The sequence below is a fragment of the Chlorocebus sabaeus genome, chromosome 20 (genome assembly GCF_047675955.1).
Source record: "Chlorocebus sabaeus isolate Y175 chromosome 20, mChlSab1.0.hap1, whole genome shotgun sequence".
Classification (NCBI taxonomy): domain Eukaryota; kingdom Metazoa; phylum Chordata; class Mammalia; order Primates; family Cercopithecidae; genus Chlorocebus; species Chlorocebus sabaeus.
Genome location: NC_132923.1, coordinates 43,852,603 through 43,867,377, shown reverse-complemented (window position 1 = coordinate 43,867,377; position 14,775 = coordinate 43,852,603). Strand labels below are relative to the sequence as shown.

The window sequence follows — 14,775 nt, the reverse complement described above, 5'->3', positions numbered from 1 at the left end:
TGCCCAACAAAGTGAAACCCTGTCTCTACTAAAAATACAAAATTAGCTGGGAGTGGTGGTGCACGCCTGTAATCCCAGCTACATGGGAGGCTGAGGCAGGAAAATCACTTGAACCTGGGAGGTGGAGGTTGTACTGAGCCGAGATCGCGCCATTGCACTCCAGCCTGGGCGACAAGAGTGAAACACCATCTTAAAAAAAAAAAAAGGGCCAGGCATGGTGGCTCACAACTGTAATCCTAGCACTTTGGGAGCCCAAGGCAGGCAGATCACCTGAGGTCGGGAGTTCAAGACCAGCCTGATCAACATGGAGAAACCCCATCTCTACTAAAAATACAAAATTAGCCAGGCATGGTGGCACATGCCTGTAATCCCAACTACTCGGGAGGCTGAGACAGCAGAATGTCTTGAACCCGGGAGGCAGAGGCTGCAGTGACCCGAGATCGCCAGATTGTGCCATTGCACTCCAGCCTGAGCAACAAGAGCAAAACTCTGTCTCCAAAAAAAAAAAAAAACCTTCATAGCTACTTTATTCATAATAGCCAAATAGGAGATGGGACAAATAAATTGTGTTATATTCATACAATGTATTAATATGCATGGATTAAGAAGAACTATTGATATGTGCAAGATCATTGATGAATTTCAAAAACATTTTTTTGACCAAAAGCAGCAGACACAAAAGAATACACACTGTGTTATTCTACTTATGTGAAATTCAAGAACAAGAAAAACTAATCTATGGTAAAAGATATCACAACTCCAGACTGGGCAACAGAGCCAGACTCCCAAAAATTAGCCAAGTGCAGTGGCACAAATCCTGTTGTCCCAACTAACTTGGAAGGCTGACGCGTGAAGATTGCTTGAGCCCAGGAGTTCAAGGCTGCACTGAGCTATGATCATGGCACTGAACTCCACCCTGGGAAACAGGGCGGGACCTCATCTCTAAAAACAAAACAAAACAATCACAACAATGGGGATTAACTAAAGCAACCACAATAGAAATGATTCACATAGGTGTATACCTTCATCAAAACTCATTAAATTGGTCAGGTGCAGTGGCTCACACCTGTAATCCCAACACTTTGGGAGGCCGAGGCAGGAGGATCGCTTAAGCCCAGGAATTTGAGACTAGCCCTACTCAACATAACAAGACCCCATCTCTATGAGAAAAAAAAATGCTTTTTAATTAGCCAGGTGTGGCGGCACATACCTGTAGTCCCAGCTACTCAGGAGGCTGAGGTGGGAGGATTGCTTGAGCCCGGGAGGTCAAGGTGGCAGTGAGCCATGATCACCCCACTGCACTACAGTATGGGCAACAGAGCAAGACCCTGTCTCCAAAAAAACACAAAAACAAAAAACAAAAAAACTTATAAATAATTTCTGGAATTTTCCATTTAATATTTTCAGACTGTAATTGACCACAGTTAAGTAAAACTGCAGATAAGGAAGAACTACTGTATTCAAAGACATTGCATTATTCATGACTTATCCCCAAAATTCATTTTCAATTTACTTCAAGGTCCTTTCACCATCAAATTATGCTGTTTTCCAAACTATCCTGATTTCTGGTATGCCTGAAGATATTACATTTTTCTTCTACCTTTCTCATGTATTTCATTCAAATATATTACATAATCATTAAAGCTACACTTTTATACAGTATTTTCTAATGCTGTTCTGATAAAGTCACTAGCATAATTTATGAGCACACTGGATTCATTTCTAATACACAAAAGATTCAGGACAAAGACAACAGCAAATAATCATTTGAGCACCAACTCAAAGACAAAATCCCCACCCTTCCTTCTATCTCAGTGGTTACACTTTTCTATGAACAAACAAAAAAAGCATTTATCCATAATAAAGCAAGTTTTGTTCCTATGTCTCATGAAGGTCCCTTTCAAGAACAAAGGAGCTAGCAGTTACTTACGAAGAGTCCAGATAACAAACTTACAAGACACTAAATAGCAAAAACAACAAGGAAAATCCAGATAATAGACAGTTTAACAAACTTCAGGGAACACTTTTCAGAGAGTTGGATGAGCACAAAGAACAATTAACAAGCCACTAAACCCACATTGTCTTTGGCCACTTAAAAGGATAAACTGCAAACAGTACAAGCAGAGAAAGCTCTCTTTAAGTAAACAGCTAAAAATGTAACAAATAAACATATCAGGCTAGTAGCAATACCTAGTGAGAAACAAGATGACACTTTGTAAGCAAACTTATGGGGTCACAATCAACAGGTTCTAACAACAATTAATTAATCTGCATTCTTCCAATGAGGAAGGACTATCCTAACACCATGAGGGATAGTAAAAATTCCCCATGTCATCTGATTGATATCTCGAATTTTACACACAAACACAAAAGTAAAATACAGTCATGCACCACATAAGAACATTTCAGTCAATGGAGACCACATATCCTGGCCCTGGCTGGGCATGGTGACTCATGCCTGTAATCCCAGCACTTTGGGAGGCTGAGGCGGGTGGATCATTCGAGGTCAGGAGTTCAAGACCAGCCTGGCCAACATAGTGAAACTCTGTCTCTAATAAAAATGTAGAAATTAGCCAGGTGTAGTGGTGTGCGCCTGTAATCCCAGCTACTGGGAGGCTCAGGCAGGAGAACAGTTTGAAGCCAGGAGGTAGAAGTTGCAGCGCGCTGAGATAGTGCCACTGCACTCCAGCCTACAAGACACAGCGAGACCCCATCTCAAAAAAAAAAAAAACCAAGAGGGTGGTCTCGCGAGATTATAATATAGTACTTTTGATGTATCTTTGCTGTTTAGATAACAAGTACCACTGTGTTACAACTGTCTACAGTATTCCATACATAACAAACTGTGCAGGTTTGTAGCCTAGGAGCAAAAGGCTATACTATATAGCCTAGGTGTGTAGTAGGCTCTATCTAGGTTTGTCTAAGTGTACTCCATGATGTTCATGCAACAGTGAAATTGACTAACAACTCATTTCTCAGAACGTACCCCCATTGTCAAACGATACATGACTGACTGTTATTAACTTGTGGTAGAAAGAAAAGGCCAATGGGGATTTTGTGCAGTGAGAAGCAGGCTTTTGTATTTTATAAGACTTGTTAAAAATTAATTTGAAAAGCAATATGTAGGGCTCGCAGGTTTTTATTTTTTGCCAAATATTAGAAGGAAAAATCTACTATCTAGAATCACAACTTCATAAGAAAAAGGGCATTTTAATACAGAAAAAGGATGGATATAATTTAAAGGTGAATAAATTGTATAAACATTGACAACATTTCTATTTCATCATGAACTTCATGGTAAAAACTCTGACTCAAAGAGCAGCATTTGGGAAGCTACTGATTTAGTGTTTTTAAGAAAATAAAAATATAGAATGTCAAAGAATAACAAAGCTATTAGAGATAATTAAAATAAAGTTTTCAATGAGTGGTTTTATCATTCACTTCATGTTAACTAGACACTAAAATCTCCACAACCTTATTAATCTTTAATAATAGCTGATAACTTTTTCTAGTTTAGAAGCTTTTCTCAAAATAAAAAGTTCTGAGTACTACCTCTCCCCATGATTAGATTTAAGCATTACTAACTGAAATGATAAAACCATCATGACTTTTTTTTTTTTTAGAGATGGAGTTTCTCTCACTGTCACCCAAGCCGCAGTGCAGTGGTGTGATCTCGACTCACTGCAGCCTCTGCCTCCCATGTTCAAGTGATTCTCCTGCCTCAGCCTCCCAAGTAGCTGGGACTACAGGTGCACGCCACCACACCCAGCTAATGTTTGGGGTTTTTTTGTTTTTTTATTTTTGTTTTTTTGAGATGGTGTCTCACTCGTTGCCCAGGCTGGAGTGCAGTGACAAGATCTTGGCTCACTGAAAGCTCCGCCTCCTGGGTTCATGCCATTCTCCTACCTCAGCCTCCCAAGTAGCTGGGACTACAGGTGCCCGCCACCACGCCAGGCTAATTTTTTTGTATTTTCAGTACAAACAGGGTTTCACCACGTGTTAGCCAGGATGGTCTCAATCTCCTGAACTCGTGATCCGCCCGCCTCGGCCTCCCAAAGTACTGGGATTACAGGCGTGAGTCACTGTGCCCAGCCAATTTTTTGTATTTTTAGTAGAGATGTGGTTTCACTATGTTGGCCAGGCTGGTCTTAAACTCCTGACCTCAGATGATCCACCTGCCTCAGACTCCCAAAGTGCTGGGATTACAGGCGTAAGCCACCACCACACCCGGCCCATTATGACTTTTTAATAAATTTTATTATATATTACAAGTAAGCAAGATCTATTATTCACGTGACATTTAATGCACACATGGATTTTCAGATCCCTTGTAGAGATCTACAGCCCAATCCATTTCTCCAGGCACTCATCTCCTCTTACCACGAGTTTCTCACATTTTAGGCTGGACGATTCCTTTAGAGAAGGTATCAAATAGCTCGTTAAACCGGATCATCTTCAAAATCACTTCCAATCTTGAGATTATAACATCCTGGGACAATGAGTACTTCTAAAAAGAATTTTGAGACTGCTAAAGAAATAACAGCTTGACCAATATTTAGGTCCTCTACCTCCTGACACTCTTTTCAGACAACTGTGAAGAAATTTAAAAGGAGGAGACAACAATGGAGGACAGATGGCAATAAGTTTCTATGTAATGGAAAGCAGACAGTGGACTTCCAGGGTGAGATGGCAGATTGAACACACACACATCTAATTTTGCTTTCTCCCAAAACTTTACTAAAATAAGGATAAAGAAAGTTGTGGAATTGTTGTTTGTTCTGTTTTTAGGACACAACCCATTAGGACAGTGAGAATGAGACAACAGCAATAAAATTTTGGAAGCTCAAAAGCAGCTGGATAACTGACCTAGCCAAAGACGCCAAATTCTTTGTGTATGTGTGTGACGGTGTCTCACTCTGTCACCAGGCTGGAGTGCAGTGGTGCAATCTCAGCTCACTGCTACCTCTTCCTCCAGGGTTCAAGCAATCCTCCTGCCTCAGCCTCCCGAGCAGCTGGGACAACAGGCGCCCACCACCATGCCCAGCTAATTTTTGTATTTTTAGTAAAGACGGGGTTTCACCATGTTGGCCAAGATGGTCTCAATCTCTTGACCTCATGATCCGCCTGCCTCAGTCTCCCAAAGGGCTAGGATTACAGGGATGAGCCACTGCACCCTGCTAAAGATGGCCAAATTCTAAGCCAGCAATGCTGGCAACTAAGAACAAACCAGTTTATGCCACAGATTCCTCAAAAGGCTCAGGAACTGCCAGAACAAAGAGGGGAAGGGGGACTAAAAGAAAGGAGCAAGTGAATGCTGAACAGTTAGAAACCCAGATTTCCTCCAAGCTGCTAAGTGGCCCCAACCCTCAATGTGGCAGGTGACAGATTTCTTTTCTCAAGAGAGTAAACCATACAAGGTGGAAGACATAGGTATCCTAACAGAGACAGGTTGTGTGAGCCCATATACTAAACGTTCTGTGGCTCCTCCTTACCCAACCCTCTTTTCCTGAGTTCCCAGATACTGACACTAGACCTCAACTCTCCAAACAGAAAACTGGAAGATACTCTCTGGAAAATATGACCAGGACAAAAGGAAAGATAAATACACTGGAGATAGCCTCAAACAATCCACCCAGACCAATCATTTCAATCTTGGCCACACACTGGAATTATCTTGGCAGCTTTAAAAAATACTGGTGCTAATCTATGGAGATAGAAATCAGAATAGGAGATAGAGATCAGATAGAAATCAGAAATCAAAATCTGAGCTGGGAGTGAGACAACAGAAGAAAGGGATATGAAGGAATTTTCTAGAATTTTTTGCCATGCTCTACATCTTGTGTCAGTTACATGGTAAAAATCAAACTATACACTTAAATTCTGTGCATTTTATTGTATGTAGCCACATCTAATTTTTTTTTTTTAACTATCGCTACCTGGGACCTATTCTCAGAGATTCTGACGTATTAGCAGCAGGGATTTTTTTTTTTTAAGCTCTCCATGTGATTCTAATGGGCAGCCGAAGCTGAGAATCACTGCTCAGACTCTAGAATATAAGGTAAAACTACACGTCCTTAAGCCCTACTTACAAGTTCAGGACTTCCCATCAGCTTTCAGTAGCCCACTCTTAACCATGAACAGACAACCAAGGATTACCAGTCTTCCAAGGAGGGCCTCTACTAATAAGACTATATCAAATAGGAAAAAAAAGTAACTTGGAGGAAACTATGCAAGGAAAAGAAGGTCTAGGCCAGGCACAGTGCCTCACGCCTGTAATCCTAGCACTTTGGGAGGCCAAGGTGCACGGATCACCTGAGGTCAGGCGTTCAAGACTAGCCTGGCCAACATGGTGAAACCCCGTCTCTACTAAAAACACAAAAATTAGCTGGGCATGATGGCGGATGCCTGTAATCCCAGCGACCTGAAAGGCTGAGACGCGAGAATCGCTTGTACCCGGAAGATGGTGGCTGCAGTGAGCCGAGATCACGCCACAGCGCTCTAACCTGGGCGGCTGAGACTCCGTCTCCAAAAAAAAAAAAAAAAAGGAAGGTTTAAGAAAATTATTTTTAACATTCTCAGAGAGAGAAGAACAGATATGGCACCCATGAAACAAGAAGAGGTAGAGAAATAAATGACTGAGTAGAGGAGGCTGAGCCTACTGGCCTGCGAAAGGGAATACAATCAAGAAACAAGCTGAGGGAGTCTCTCTGAGCCTATTCTGGCTCAGGAGACTGCCGGATAAAGTGATATAAAAATTTTTTTAATTTAAAAAATAAAAAGAAGCAAGCTGATTTGGCTAACTCACAGAATCCTGGAAAGGCTCAGGACCTAGGAGCCTAGGAGTTCCCAGGTATAGGGTCAGTGGTGGAAAGGCATGGGATTAAAGAGAAAGTAAATAGTTTAACATCTATGTAAGGTACAGTTGCACTCTACTCTAGGTTCCCTCCTCCGCCACCATTCCTATCTCATAAATTCATTTTCTAGAAACACTGACCTGGTGATATGGTTTGGCTTTGTGTCCCTACCCAAATCTCACCTTAAATTGTAATAATCCCCACATGTCAAGGGCAGGACCAGATGGAGATAACCGAATCACAGGGGCAATTTCCCCCACCCTGTTATCATGATAGTGAGTGAGTTCTCACGAGATCTGATGGTTTTACAGGGGGCTTCACCCTTTGCTGGGCATTCATTCGCTCTCCTGTTCCCCTGTGAAGAGGTGCCTTCCACCATGGTTGTAAGTTTCCTGAGGCCTCCCCAGCCATATGGCACTGTGAGTCAATTACACCTCTTTTCTTTATAAATTACCCAGTCTTGGGTATGCTTCATAGCAGCGTGAGAACAGACTAATACACCTGGTGAGACTCCAGACTCAAGAAAAGTAAAGTGAGGCTCAAGGCTGAAAGCCAAGGGGTTAAACAGAAGTGTGTTTCATGAAAAACAGCCCCTGCCCACAGCCCACTTCCTTTGTCCACCTCTCAGAACACTGGGGGCCAAGCCTAGACTCTCTTCCCCCACCCCCCAGATTTGATTTAGATACTCCTCTGCATGCTGCCAAGCGAATTTCCATCATAGTACTTCTCCTAGTGGAATGATCTATTTTTTTAATTTCTACTATCCCCACTAGACTCCGAACTCCTTAAGGGCAGAAGCAACATCTTAATCAGTTTTGTATCCCCAGAGCCTAACACAATGACTATCAATATACTAAATACCATATAAATCTTTAATTGGTCCAACATACTGGCGATACCATGTTAAAAAATAACACCATGCAAAAATTAGTTGGAAATACTAGAACACAGAAAGTGTACTTTGGATTAGGTGTGAATAAAGAGTAAAGATTTAGAATGTATTGATAAAATGATGTCTCGGATTAGTTTAAAATAATCCCAGGGCCACCCCTCCCTCACCCTGCAAAAAAACCCAGATGTGTTTCTACATGCAGGTCACAAATGTTTTTAAATATGTTACAATAACATCAAAACACATCAAATATCTAAGAATAAGTAACAAAAATGTGCAAGGCTTCTACACAGAAAACAGAACATTACCAAGAGAAATTCTTAAAAGACCTAGATACAGAGATATACCATGTTCATAAATTGACTCTCAATATTGAACCATCAATTATCTCCAAATTTATATATATTCAACTCCAATTCCAAAATTTGTGGAAATTGACAAGCAGATTCTGAAAATTATATGAAAATGCTAAGAGCCAAGAACAGCCCAGAAAACCTTAAGGAACAAAGTTGGAGAGCTTATATTACCACATATCAAGGTTTATTATAAAGTTACATTAATACAGTGATATTAGTGCAAGGATAACAAATACACAAATAAAACAGAACAAAGTATCCAGAAACAGACCCACACTAATTTCATAAATTAGCTGACCATACTGTTATCTCAGTTATGAAAAAAAGTGCCACACAGTGGAGAGGACAAGGATGGTATTTGCAATAAATGGTGCTGAATCAAATAGACGTCCATATAGTAAAAAGTGAAGGGGAAAAAAAAAAAAAGTAAATCTTTTTCAGCATCTTAATCAGTTCTGTATCCCCCAAAAAAAGTTAAAAAAAATTTTTTTTTTTTGAGATGGAGTCTCACTCTGTAATCCAGGCTAGAGTGCAATGGCACGATCTCAGCTCACTGCAACCTCCGCCTCCTGGGTTCAAGCTATTCTCCTGCGTCAGCCTCCTGAGTAGCTGGGATTACAGGCGTATGCCACCACACCCATCTAATTTTTTGTATGTTTAGTAGAGACAGGGTTTCACCATGTTGGCTAGGCTGGCCTCAAACTCCTGACCTCATGATCTGGCCACCTCGGCCTTCCAAAGTGCTGGGATTACAGGCATGAGCCACCACGCCCGACCTAAAAAAGTGATTCTTGACCCCTGCAATTCATCAAGAATTTACCGTAAATTATACACCTTAAATGCAAAAAGTAGGGGATGGGTACAGTGGCTCACACCTGTAATCCCAGCACTTTGGGAGGCCGAAGAGGGCAGACTGCTTGAGCCCAAGAGTTTCAGACCAGCCTGGGTAATATGTTGAAACCCTGTCTCTACAAAACATACAAAAATTAGCCAGGTGTGGTGGCATACAGTCATAGTCACAGCTACTCAGGAGGCTGAGGTGGGAGGATTGCTTGAGCACAGGAGGTAGAGGTTGCAGTGTGCTGAGATTGCACCACTGCACTTCAGACCCTATCTGAAAAAATATATTTTTTTTTCCGCAAAAAGTAAAATAAAATTGTTATTAAGGCAACACAAAAAAATATGTTCATATTTTCAGGTTAGGCACTGACTTCTTAAACAGGACACAAAAAGCAGTAACCATAAAGGACAAGATTGATAAAGTATACTTTATTAAAATTAAGAATCTCAGGCTGGGCACAGTGGCTCATGCCTGTAATCCCAACACTTTAGGAGGCCGAGGCAGGTGTAGGTGTATGACTTGAGCTCAGGAGTTTGAGAACAGCCTATGCAACTTGGCAAAACCCCATTTCCACTAAAAATACAAAAATTAGCTGGGCATGGTGGTGCTCACCTGTAGTTCCAGCCTAAAAAAAAAATTAGGCAGGAGGATTACCTGAGCCTTGGGAGATCAAGATTGCAGTGAGCCATGATCATGCCACTGTACTCAAACCTGGGCAACAGAGTGAGATCCTGTCTCCAAAAAAAAAAAAAAAGGCCAGGCACGGTGGCTCACGCCTCTAATCCCAGCACTTTGGGAGTCCGATGCGGATGGATCATGAGGTCAAGAGTTCAAGACCATCCTGGCCAACATGGTGAAACCCTGTCTCTACTAAAAATACAAAAATTAGCAGGGCATGGTGGCACACACCTATAGTCCCAGCTACTCAGGAGGCTGAGGCAGGAGAATTGCTTGAACCTAAGAGGCAGAGGTTGCAGTGAGCCGAGATCGCGCCACTGCACTATAGCCCAGCAACAGAGTGAGACTCCATCTTACAACACACACACACACACACAAACACACACACACACACACACACACACACACAAATTAAGAATCTCCAGGCATAGGCCGGGCGCAGTGGCTCACGCCTGTAATCCCAGCACTTTGGGAGGCCGAGGTGGGCAGATCACGAGGTCAGGAGATTGAAACCATCCTGGGTAACACAGTGAAACCCTGTCTCTACTGAAAATACAACAAAAAAAAAAATTAGCCAGGTGTGGTGGCGGGATTCTATAGTCCCAGCCACTCGGGAGACTGAGGCAGGAGAATGGCATGAACCTGGGAGGCGAGGCTTGCAGTGAGCTGAGATCGCGCCACTGCACTCCAGCCTGGGCGACAGGGCAAGACTCCATCTCAAAAAAAAAAAAAAAAATCTCCAGGCATGAAAAAAAAACACCATTAAAAGACTGACAAGACAAAATACAGACGGAAAAAATAAAAATGCAATACATATATATCCTAGAAAGGACTCATATCCAGAATAAAGTATTACAAATCAAAGAAAAATAAGCATATCAATGAAAACTGGGCAAAAAGACTTAACAGGCACTTCACAAGAGGAAATATAAATGGTCAACAAAAGATACTCAACCTCAGTACCAGGAAAATGCAACATGAAACCACACTGATATATTACTGTACCTCTAACAGACTAGCAAAAAAACATATCAACTGACAAGCACCAGCAAGGATGTGGGGTAACCAGAACATTCCCTGCTAATTGGTACAACCACTACGGGAAAATGTTCAACAATATCTAATACTAAAGTTTTATCATGCATATACCTCTAAAACCAACAATGCCACTCCTACATACATACTCCAATCTAGTAATGTTCTATTTCTTGATCTTTGGTGGTTCACTTAGTAAAAATTCATCACAATGTTTTTTGTTTTTGTTTTTTTTTGAAAGACGGTCTCACTCTGCCGTTCAGGCTGGAGTGCAGCGGCATGATCAAGGCTCACTGCAACCTCGACCTCTCTCACTCTGGTGATCCTCCCACCTCAGCTTCCTGGGTAGCTCGGACTACCAGCACACACAACCACACACAGCTAATTTTTGTATTTTTAGTAGAAATAGGGTTTTGCCATATTGCCCAGGCTGGTCTCGAATCCCTGGGCTCAAGTGATCCACCTGCCTCTGCTTCCCAAAATGCTAGGATCACACGTGTGAACCACCGCACCCGGACCACCTGCACATTTAGATTTGTGAACTTTTTCTCTATACTTCAATAACTTAGTTCTAAGATTTATTTAACACAAAGTTCTCAGAAAACTTAAAGTTATCATTTTAGAATAGAAGAAAAGAGCTTCTGGGCCGCACCAGAAGTGCTCACGCCTGTAATCCCAGTACTTTGGGAGGCTGAGGCGGGAGGATCATTTGAGGTCAGGGGTTCAAGACCAGCCTGACCAACATGGTGAAACCCCGTCTCTACCAAAAATACAAAAAACAAAAAACAAAAAAAAAAAAAAAATTAGCCGGGCGTGGTGATGTATGCCTGTAATCTCAGCTACTCGGGAGGCCGAGGCAGGAGAATATATCCAGCCTGGGCGACAGAGTGAGACTCAGCCTTAAAAAAAAAAAAAAAGGAAGAAAAGAAAAGAAAAAGAAGGCCGGACACGGTGGCTCACACCTGTAATCCCAACACTTTGGGAGGCCGAGGTGGGTGGAACACGAGGTCAAGAGATCAAGACCATACTGGCCAACATGGTGAAACCTCGTCTCTACTAAAAATACAAAAATTAGCTGGGCGTGGTGGCACGCGCCTGTAGTCCCAGCTACTCGGGAGGCTGAGGCAGGAGAATTGCTTAAACACAAGAGGTGGAGGTTGCAGTGAACCAAGGTCGCCACTGCACTCGTCTGGCGACAGAGCGAGACTCCGTCTGAAAAAAAAAAAAGAAAAAAGAGCTTCTGGTACACTGGTGAAATTCTACTAACAAAATTTTAATACAAAAAAAAGTTACTAACATATATCAGCTCTGAACAAAGATTAAAAACTACCAGCAGATCACTTCTCTTTAACTTCAGTAAGCACTGGAATTCATTCTTTCGGCAAAGGAAGGAGTTTATTATTCAACACTGTAACCCAAAGAAAAGATACCACTTCAAGAAAATACTTCTTTTCAAAAGCAGCTCTACCAGCAATAGATAGGAGGAAATCGAGGAAACCATTCCAAAAGGCTTGATTAACTCTTGGGTGAAAGGACGCCAAATGAGATTATCTAAGAAGCCCCAAGGACAGACAGACACAGGGAAATCAAAGCAACTCTTTGGAGTGCAAACACCAAACCCACAATCCAACCTACCGGATATCCTGAGGTTAATTTGAGGCTTGCCCCACAGTCACAAGGTGATTCAGGGATGGCTACAAACTCTCTTCAAGTGCATCCTGGACCTGGCACATCTGCCTTGCCCATCACCAGCCTGGAGACACGCCATGCGCAGAATCCCGGCGGCCAAATAAAGACGCCAACTTTGCAAGTCAGGGGCGCGAGCGCTCTCTCCCCTGAAGTCCCCAGAGTGAACCGACTTCTGGCCTCGAGGGTGGGGTGCAGGGTCAGTGTCCTCCACAGGATTTACGAGGACGTGCCCCCGAAGCTGCTCCGTCCCTCCACCGCCCTGGGACGCCACAGTTAGACCCGCCGACGAGTTTCTTCCCCAGTGCCCACGAGAAGGAGGGCTGCGACCTGCTGCGGCGGCGACAGGCGAGGAAGCGAGTGCAGGGAACTTAGGCCCTGGCGGGGCCGGGCGCTCCCGCCCCGCTCGCGCAGCAAAACTTGCGGCGCCCCCGCCCGCCGCGCCTCGGCCCAGCTGTGCGCCAGCGGAACACGGACTCACCGCCCGCCCGGCCTCCCGGCCTCCCGGCCCGCCCGGCCTGGCGCGGCGCCCCTCACCTTGGAAACGTTGAGTAGACTTCGCCGTAAACATTAACTTCCCATCCAGCCGGCAGCCGCGCCGCCGCGTCTCAGCGCCTCGGCCCCGCTCCTGGCTCCACGGGTCGCCCGTCCCGCGTTCCCAAAAGCACCACGCTCACTCAGAAGCTCAGGGCCGCCACGCGACCCTCACCTACCCCTCCCGGTACCACCGCTGTTGGAACCGCCTCCAGCCCCTCGCCTGCCGGCCAGCTGGCTCCTCCGGGGTCCGGCCCGGCCGCGTCGGGAGAGCCCAAGGCGCAGGCGCAGCAGGGCCTTAAAGAGACCCGGCCGCCTCTACCGCAGAATGGGTTCGAGCAGGTTAGGGGCTGGGCGGGCCGGCAGAGAAAAGGAGAAGGCGAAGGGATTGGACGGAGTGCAGCGGGGGCGGGGAAATCCCTCTTTTCCCCTCCGCCTCTTTCAAAGCACCAGCCCTCAACCCTGCAAGTCGCCGACTTCCCCCGCCACTTGAACCGCCCCTTCCATGTTAAAGCGGTGGAAGACACACCCCCTCGGGGGCCCGAAGCGACCCCGAGCTTAGGACTGCAGGCCTCGCGCTGCCGCACTGGCCCGGAGCCTGACTTCCAGGCTCTGGGCACGCGGTGCAGACGCGCAGGCTTCGGAAGGCAGCCCCGAGCTCCCCAAGAGGTGGCCTTAGGGCACTCTGAAAAACAATAATCAACGTGTAAATGACACTTGTAATTATAATGTACTCTTCCACGTCTCTACGCACTGGGTTTATGCAGACTCCTGCAGGGGGCAGAACATGGGCACAAATATGTATGATTCAGCCGGGCAGCCCTCCAGCATCAACGAATTCTTAGAAGGAAAATACTTCGTTTGGGACAGAAACAGCCTATTCTGGTCCAGGGAAAGCAGGCAAGAAAAATTTAAAAGGCAATACAGATTACTTTCGTTATACGTTTAGAAGTGACAGCCAGGCAGGCCGGGCGCGGTGGCTCACGCCTGTAATCCCAGCACTTTGGGAGGCCGAGACGGGCGGATCATGAGGTCGGGAGATGGAGACCACCCTGGCTAACACGGTGAAACCCCGTCTCTACTAAAAATACAAAAATTAGCCGGGCGCGGTGGCGGGCGCCTGTAGTCCCGGCTACTGGGGAGGCTGAGGCAGGAGAATGGCGTGAACCCCAGAGGCGGAGCTTGCAGTAAGTGGAGATCGCGCCACTGCACTCCAGCCTGGGCAACACAGCCAGACTCCGTCTCAAAAAAAAAAAAGAAGTGACAGCCAGGAGCGGTGGCTCACACCCGTAATCCCAACACTTTGGGAGGCCAAGGAGGGCGGATTGCCTGAGGTCAGGAGTTCGAGACCAATCTGGCCAACATGGTGAAAACACCGTTTCTACTAAAAATACAAAAAAATAGCCTGGCATGGTGGCGTGCGCCTGTACTCCCAGCTACTCTGGAGGCTGAGGCAGGGGAATTACTCGAACCATGGAGGTGGAGGTTGCAGTGAGCCGAGATTGCGCCACTGCACTCCAGCCTGGGCGACAGAACGATACTCTGTCCCCAAAAAAAAGTTACAAAAATTATAATAATTAGCAGCACAAGAAACTCCAAAATTATTGGTCTAGAAATTAGATATCCCTAGTTATTTTCTAATTTAAATTTATAAGACAGAATTCGCAGATGGGTTTCCACTGAACTAAGCATTTAAAAAAAAAAAAAAAAAAACAACTTTTTTTCCAACAACATTAGGAAATACCAAGAAATAGGAAGTAAAGCCATGCCCTCCACCCAGCTAAAAACTTTGAAAACTTGAAATTTTATCTGAGGCAAATGTTTGCATAACTTTAGGTTGTGCCATTATTTAAAGAAATTTCAATTAACAGTTTTATTGCAACTGAATCCTTGTGTAAG

The 14,775-nt window shown here is 44.5% G+C and overlaps 1 protein-coding gene across 6 annotated transcripts in view; it reads right to left on the bottom strand.

Annotated features, from left to right (window-relative positions):
* Window positions 1-13,225, bottom strand: part of EVI5 (ecotropic viral integration site 5) — a 272,724-nt gene extending 259,499 nt beyond the window's left edge. Inside the window, exons 1-2 of one of the 6 annotated variants that reach the window (XM_073008575.1) lie at window positions 12,880-13,223; window positions 1,211-1,328 (exon numbers count right to left, since the gene is read on the bottom strand). The gene's annotated coding sequence lies outside the window, so the exon portion shown is untranslated. Of the gene's footprint in view, window positions 1-1,210; window positions 1,329-12,291; window positions 12,765-12,879 lie in introns of those variants that run through there. The other 5 variants (XM_073008577.1, XM_007977947.3, XM_073008578.1 and 2 more) reach the window with 5 other exon arrangements.
* Between the last annotated feature and the right edge of the window lie 1,550 nt (window positions 13,226-14,775).